Source organism: Bison bison, unplaced genomic scaffold (assembly GCF_000754665.1).
Source record: "Bison bison bison isolate TAMUID 2011002044 unplaced genomic scaffold, Bison_UMD1.0 scf7180017864524, whole genome shotgun sequence".
Lineage (NCBI taxonomy): Eukaryota > Metazoa > Chordata > Mammalia > Artiodactyla > Bovidae > Bison > Bison bison.
Genome location: NW_011495075.1, coordinates 827,221 through 834,283, shown reverse-complemented (window position 1 = coordinate 834,283; position 7,063 = coordinate 827,221). Strand labels below are relative to the sequence as shown.

The following is a 7,063-nucleotide window of genomic DNA, read 5'->3' as shown; positions in this document are numbered from 1 at the left end:
GGGGCGCCCGGGGGCGGGGGTGGCGCGGGGGAGAGGGCGACACTGGGGGAGGGCGACGCTGGAGACGCGGCCCCTTCCACACCTTTCACTATCTTGTCCTCTATCCTCCAAACTTGCATAACCCAGTAATAACAATTTATAGTTTATATAACTCAAAATTTATATAATTCCCAAAATTATGCAATGTCTACTTTATGCTGAAAACCCTAAATGCCTGGACATAACAGCAAAGAGCCAAATTCCTTTCACACAAGTACTTATCACCAAGCACCGGAATCACCTACATGCAAGTCTCAAGTCCACCAGCAAAGCCAGAGTGCAGATCCCACGAGGGAGGGCTCTCTGGTGATTTGTTCACTGATAGATCCCAAATACTAGGACCACACTTGGCACCCAGCAGGTCCCTAATAGACGTCTGTGGAAAAGAATAAACGCCCAAACACATAGAAACTCCCATTTTCTACAGATTCAGGAGACTCCTGGCTACCTGGACTCTAAGACCTCTCCAGACTCATCCCACTGAGAGCAGACGGCACGTCCTGGGGTGGGCCGGCCCCACTGAGGGCAGCATGCTGACGCCGCACGGCTTGTGCTGGGCACGCATCTCCATCCACCGGGCAGCGGCGGAATGGTAGCCTAGCGGGGTGCGTCCACTTCCTAACCCAGGAGCCGGAGGGGGACCCGACTCAAACACGGGGGCCCTGTGGGTGTAGGCAGGTTACGGTCTCCAGGTGCGGAAGTGTCCTGGATGACCCGAGGGGCCCCAAATCCAACCAGCGTCCTGCTAAGAGGTAGACAAGCAGGCAGGGGAGAGCTGGCGAAGACAGGAGAGGAGCGGCAGAGTGCCTGGGGCAGAGCCTGGAGCACGCTGGCCGTCACCAGGAGCTGGGAGACTAGAGGAGAGCCTCTCCCTGGAGCTCCAGGGCCAGGGCGGCCCCAACGCACCCTGACTTCAGGCTTCAGCCTCCCACCTCGAGAGCCGTGAGGGGACAGGCTCCTGCTGTTTCCAGCCACCAAGCTCGTGGTGGTTGGCTACAGACCACAGGGCCCCGACACGCCTGACATGGAGCAGGCATCAGCCCCGCAAGGACCGGCGGCAACCTCGCCCTTGGTGCCAACGGGGGTCACTGCAGCCAGTCACCGCTTCTCTGCCAGATGAAAATGGTCAGGAAATCAACTACACCACTTCTTAAGACACAGCTGCATTTTACCAGAAGGTTTTAAAATCAATTTTCAGCCCAAAGAGCAAATGCCCTGAAAGGCCTGACCATGTGCTCTCGTCAGATGCGCTGCTGAAAGCACCGCCTGAGGACTGGGGCCATGGCGGGCGGGGACGTGGGAGGGCTGAACCACGAGGCTGTGGACCCGACACGGCTCAGCTCACAGGCCCCAGGCTCCACCGACACGGCTCAGCTCACAGGCCCCGGGCTCCAGCAGGGCAGCCTCAGCATGCCACCAGACGCCTTCGAGCGGAGTCAAGGCGGCCCAGGCCTCAATACATTTGGATAAACCCTGAGCAGATAAGCCCTTCGAAAAGGCTCTACTTTACTGTAGCTCAGACCGCCTGACCCACGACTGAGTCAAGCGTCCACTGCGGCCACAGAGAGCCTGCCTGTCGGGGATCACGGCGGCGGACTGTCCAACGCAACAGGTGCCCCAGCACCGCCAGCCTGGCTCAGGGCTCTGGGCTGCGGGCACGGGTGGCTTGGCCCCAGTGGTGAGAACTATATCTGAAGATGCGCTCAGCGCTCGGGCCGGCTCTGGACACAGATCTGTGGCCTTTCAGGGGAGAGAGCCGACAGAGGCAGCACAAGTATTTTCCATGCAGTGTCACATGACCAAGATTCTTGCTCTCAGTAAACTGGCATCCTGTCCCCAAGGCTGTAACCGGCTATAATCTGCGGCCAGAGAAACCTTCCTTCAGTTAAGAGCAAGCACCTTATTGTCTGAGGTTGACACTGTTTTGATTTCAAACACATGTTCACTCGGGGTCTAACAGGACCGCCTAGAAGTGCCACCACCCTTACCCTTCAAATAAGGTCTCCCTCACCGTCCCTGGGCATTGAAATGAAGAAATGCCCACTGAGCTGTCAAACAGGCATCACGTGGCAACTTCTGTACTACATACAAAGGCTGTGCCCAGCGACCCTAACTTGTCATCGAGGCGGGTTTTTGAAAAGTCAAGAAGAAGATGAAGGGCCTGGAAGATGAACGCAGCATTTTCTCAAAGCCCATGATTCGTCTCAGATAGAAGTTTCGTAGTCCAGTCTCCAAACCTCAACCCTGTCATGCACGGAGGGTCCTAACACCGAGGGACCGAGAGTAAGGCCGAGTAACTGGCAAATCCCAGGCGAGCGCTTCTCTCAGACCAAGGGTGCACGTGTCAGGGGTCACACCGACCACGGAGCCCGCGTCATGGATCACACGCCGACCACAGAGCCTGCGTCAGGGGTCACACACCGAACTCGGAGCCCACGTCAGGGGTCACACACCGAACTCGAAGCCCACGTCATGGGTCACACGATGACTGCAGAGCCCGCGTCATGGATCACACGCCAACGGCAGAGCCCGCGTCAGGGGTCACACACTGAACTCGGAGCCCGAGTCAGGGGTCACACACTGACCACGGAGCCCACATCATGGATCACATGCCGACCACAGGGCCCGTGTCAGGGGGTCACATGCCGAACTCGGGGCCCAGGTCAGGGGTCACACGCCGACCGCGGGGCCTGCGTCAGGGGTCTCAAACGAGCGAAGGCCCACAGGGCACCGAGTGTCCAGCATATGAGATGCTCTGTGAGCAGCAGCGGCTACCGTGACCACATTCTGTATATCACCACACTTGCTGAGTCCCTAGGAAAAGGCAGAAAGTATCCGCTGCATTTAAAATAGACAGAAATGAGGTATAAACTCTGGGTGAGCTCAGACCACAGCAGCAGCCCCGCCGTTCACGAGAGAAGGAGGTGCACAGAGGAGGTCGGAGGACCGGGAGACACAGAGAGCAGCTCACGGGGCCCTGGGCCACAGACCGGGTCTTGCCAAGACAGGGTCACCAGCTGTCGAAAGCCATCAAGTCCCTGTTAGCACAAGAGGAGAAGCTGGGAAGACATATCCAGCACTGACACGCGTCACCGAAGAACAGGTTAGACTCTTCCTAGCGACCTGTCCAGGGTGTGAGGTGCTGTCACACCCTGGGAACATTTTCTGAGGCCAACATTATGCCAGACACCGTCCTTTGGAAGACAGGGAGGAATCAAAAACGAGTAAGACTTTACCATTTAGTGGTAGAACAGTCATTCAAATATACACGTCACAGGAGTGAGAGTCTAAAGTAACAAAAGAGGTAAGTACAGTGTCAGAGCACAGACATCATGAACTCTGGGGGTCATGGGAAGCACCTCCCAAAATGGATGTTATTCACCCCTGTTATAAAGGACAAGGAGTCACCAGATGAAAACAGAGGCATAAAGAGAATCAGAAGAAAGTGAAGTGAAAGTCACTCAGTTGTGTCCGACTCTTTGGGACCCAATGGACTATACAGTCCATGGCGTTCTCCAGGCCAGAGAATTGGGGTGGGCAGCCTTTCCCTTCTCCAGGGGATCTTCCCAACCCCTGGATCGAGTCCAGGCCTCCTGCACTGCAGGTGGATTCTTTACCAGCTGAGCCACCAGGGAAGCCCAATCAGAAGAAAGGGAGCAGGACACACAAGGGTCTAGAGGAGAGGAGCAAAACCAGTTTTCTGGAGCGGCGAGGAGTCTGGCCAGTCTGCGCTCCGCTGGAGGTGGGGCCCACATGAACACGGGCACACGGCTTCACCCGCGGGACCGAAGCGCTCAGACAGGCGGGCAGGGTGGAGCGCAGCAGTGGAGGCCGCCCCTGAGGCAGCAGGGAGGGCCTGCGGCTTTGAAGACAGGAATGGGGTCGTGGGGACTGCGTCCGAGGGTGAGAACAGACGCCCGACTGCCAGCAGGAAGAGCCTCGCTGCTGCCCGAGGGAAGCAGGTACAGCGAGGCCAGAGGAGGGGTCCTGAAGGGGCACCGGTGTGGAGGTGCGGAAGGACGCGCCCAGCCGCCCAGCGGTCAGGACGCAGCGCTTCACTGCGGTGGCCCAGGTCCAGTTCCTGGTCCGGGAACTGAGGCTCCACAGCCGCGAGGCAGGGTCTACACAGGTGCTTTCATGAACAGATCGGCTGAAGCACTGCTGATACACACGCCTGGTCTCTGGCACACAGCGCAGTGAGTCAGGTATATACACTTCACATTATTTCCATCATCGCAGGACGCTGACCAGCGCCCTCGGGGCCGGGACGCCGGCTGTGCAGCAGGGCCTCGGCGCGGCATCTGCTGACGGCGCTCAGGGTGTCTCCATGTCTTGGCTGCTGCAAACAGCGCTGCAGTGAACACTGGGACGCATGTAACTCCTTGAATCATAGTTCTGTCTGATACATGCCCAGGAGAGGAGGACTGCTGGATCATACGGTAACTCTATTTTTCAGTTTTCTAAGGATAATCAATTTTGCTAATAATATAAATTCACTACTGGGGATAAAAGAGAAACTACTAAAAATTTTTTTAAATGTAAAGTTCTTTTTCCTGAAACCATCCACCACAATAATTTAGGGAACATGGCCCTAGTCCAACTCTCAGATTACTTTTGAATTAACGGAGCTGGAGAAGACTCTTGAGAGTCCCCCGGCCTGCAAGGAGATCAAACCAGTCCATCCTAAAGGAAATCAACCCTGAATTTTCATTGGAAGGACTGATGCTGAAGCTCTAATACTTAGGCCACCTGATGAGAAGAACTGACTCACTTGAAAAGACCCTGATGCTGGGGAAGACTGAAGGCAGGAGGAGGAGAGCACAGCAGAGGATGGGATGGTTGGATGGCATCACGGACTCATGAGTTTGAGCAAGCTCCAGTAGACAGTGAAGGACAGGGAGGCCTGACGTGCTGCAGTCCAGGGGGTCGCAACGAGTCGGGCACGACTGAGCGACTGAACGACAGCGGCAAACTGCACAGAACCAGTGACCCCCACAGCCTGGTGTGCATCCTCCTAAAGTGCGGGCAAGAATATGCACCTCTACACGGACAGTTTTTTACACATCTTTTAGGCTTTTAAAAACACAAATAGGATCGCTTCTCGGCCTTTTGGCTAAGATCAAGTGTAGTATCTGTTCTTATCAGTTTAATATTTGATACGTCCTCTATCCGAGGACAATATATTAAATGGATTTTTGGGATTAGCAGTTGGAATAGGAGCTTGCTCCGTCCACTCCACGCATCGACCTGGTATTGCAGTACGTCCAGGAACGGTGCACAAAAGAAAAAAAGAAAGGAAAAAAAATAAAAACACAAATAGGGATACATTATTTGTATTTCTCTCACTAAAAACTTCTTTTGGTTGCTGTGCTCAGGCTCGCTGCGCTCCACGGGGCACGGGAGGCTTGTGCTGGGAGCACAGGCTCTGGGTGAGCAGGCTCCGGCGGCGTGGCGCCCAGGAGTTACGGCACACGAGCTTAGCTGCCCTATGGCTTGTCTTCCCCAATATTTTCACACCTTCCACGTAACTGCACGTCTATCCAAGTCTATCCTTTGTTCACAACTGCGAAAGACTGCCACACTACGAATATATCAATATATTATAATTTACGTAACCCTTCCCCTCTTCATATAAATTTAGGTTTGCTGTAAGTTTTCCTTCATAAACAACAAACTAAAAAACACGTCCGGGGACTTCCCTGGTGGCCCAGTGGCTAAGACTCCACTCTCCCAATACCGGAGGCCGGGGTTTAGTCCCTCATCAGGGAATTAGATCCCACATGCTGCAACTGAAATCCAGCAAAGATACATGAACAAATATTAAAAAAAAAACAAAAACCAGAACACAAACACTTCTGGAGCTTCCCTGGTGGCTCAGCGGTAAAGAATCTGCCTGCCAACGCTGGAGACACGGGTTCACTTCCTGAGCCAGGAAGATCCCACGGGCTGCAGGGCAACTGAGTCCAGGCGCACCCCTCTGAAGCCTCAGGCCCTGGAGCCTGTGCCCACAGCGGGAGCCCCCACGTGTCCCCCCCTGAAGCCTCAGGCCCTGGAGCCTGTGCCCACAGCAGAAGCTCCCATGAGTCCCCTCCGAAGCCTCAGGCCCTGGAGCCCGTGCGCACAGCAGGAGCCCCTGCGGTGAGAAGCCTGACCCAGCCGCTCGCTGCGCCCAGAGGAAGATCCAGTGAAGAAATAAACAGAATCACCTTTAAACGAAGAAAACTTCTGTGCACACATCTTTCAGTACACGTGCCAATAAAAGTGAAGAAAACCTGGGGCCAAATAATCTGGACGCGCTTTTATGAATTCCGCCGATCGGCCTCTGAAGAGGCTTCACCCGTTCACAAGAGTGGAAGCGCCCCGTGTCCCAATTCCACGCCCACAGCCACACCTGACAGAGCCAGTGTTTACACTTACGTTAAGGTTCTGAACAAAAACATCGTTTCAGTGTGCCTTTTCCTGATTAATAATCAAAGTGGGCAGTTTCTCAGTTTTTAAGATTTTAAAACTGCTTTACTGAGACACACACCACGTAACGTGCCCACTAAAGTACATAATTCCGTGGTATGCTTGCTCTTCAGTGTTAGTTTCTCTTTTTTAGTACAGTCCGAGTGAATCCATCACCATGGTCAATTTTAGAAAATTTCTGTCTCCTCAAAAAGAAAGCCCACCTGTGAGCCCCCTTCCCCAGCCCTAGGTAACCACTCCTCTACTTCTCATGCTGGCTGATTCCCTGTCTGGGCCTTCATATGAACGGATCATACAGTATGCAGGCTTCTGTGACATCTTTCACGCACGTTTTCAAGGTTCATCCAAAGCTATAGCGTGTATCGGTACTTCACTCCCTTCCTTATTTATTTGGCTGCACTCAAGCCAACACCCGTCTGCTGTGGCTCTCGGGGTCTAGAGTGCACGGACCTTATTTAGGCTGCACTCAAGCCAACACCCGTCTGAGTCTCTCTGGGTCTCGGGCTCCTCTACTTGTGGTGTGTGGGCTTAGCTGCCCGCGTGGGATCTTGGCTCC

The 7,063-nt window shown here is 54.4% G+C and overlaps 1 long non-coding RNA gene across 1 annotated transcript in view; it reads right to left on the bottom strand.

Moving 5' to 3' along the window:
• Positions 1–5,833, bottom strand: part of LOC104981823 — a 14,218-nt gene extending 8,385 nt beyond the window's left edge. Inside the window, exon 1 of the long non-coding RNA XR_824420.1 lies at positions 5,138–5,833. This is a non-coding gene — a long non-coding RNA (uncharacterized LOC104981823). The remainder of the gene's footprint in view (positions 1–5,137) is intronic.
• Between the last annotated feature and the right edge of the window lie 1,230 nt (positions 5,834–7,063).